The following is a 704-nucleotide window of genomic DNA, read 5'->3' as shown; positions in this document are numbered from 1 at the left end:
ACGTGTGGCCGACACTACTGATGAAAACCTCCGGCAATCCACACTAACTGTTGGCTTCCTTCTTACGCCGCCGCCAACTTGCCCCACACCAACTGTCGGCCTCCACCACCCGAGGGCCGCGGCCGGCAACGCTACTGCGCACCCCTTGCCGCCGTTCCCTCATACTCCACCCACCGCCCCGGCCATCCTCTATGGCCGACACCACTGATGAAAACCTCCGGCGATCCCCTACACGCCCCTGAAGATAGATAATGGGGGTGTGGCTTCCCCCTATGATAGATAATGAGGCTATGGCTCCCCTACCTAAGATAGATAATAGGTTTGGTGCTCCCCCGGTGATGTTTCTTCTTCTCCGACAAGGTTTGGCGTGCCAGAAGGAAGTAAGGAAGGAAAAAAGAAGGAAGGTGACTGACACAAAAAAATCAGGTACCTGAGAATGAAAAAAACCGTCCTAACCCGTACATGTATAGTTTAGATCACTAGATCCCATAATCTGTAGGGAGCACCTATTAGTCGAATTCTTTAATTCCCTTTCTTGCACCCCGTCAAAAAAATTGGACCGTCGGATGGTGATCCAACGGCCACGATGCATCTTCAACCTTCCCTGCAGCCAATCAATCCCACACTCCCATGGCCTCCCACCCCTGTCGTGCGGCTGCCACCCTGGTCATTCCTGCAAACCTCATTGGCGAATAGATATTTAG

The sequence above is a fragment of the Triticum aestivum genome, chromosome 7A (assembly GCF_018294505.1).
Source record: "Triticum aestivum cultivar Chinese Spring chromosome 7A, IWGSC CS RefSeq v2.1, whole genome shotgun sequence".
NCBI classification, from domain to species: domain Eukaryota; kingdom Viridiplantae; phylum Streptophyta; class Magnoliopsida; order Poales; family Poaceae; genus Triticum; species Triticum aestivum.
Note: the sequence above shows the minus strand (reverse complement) of the source record.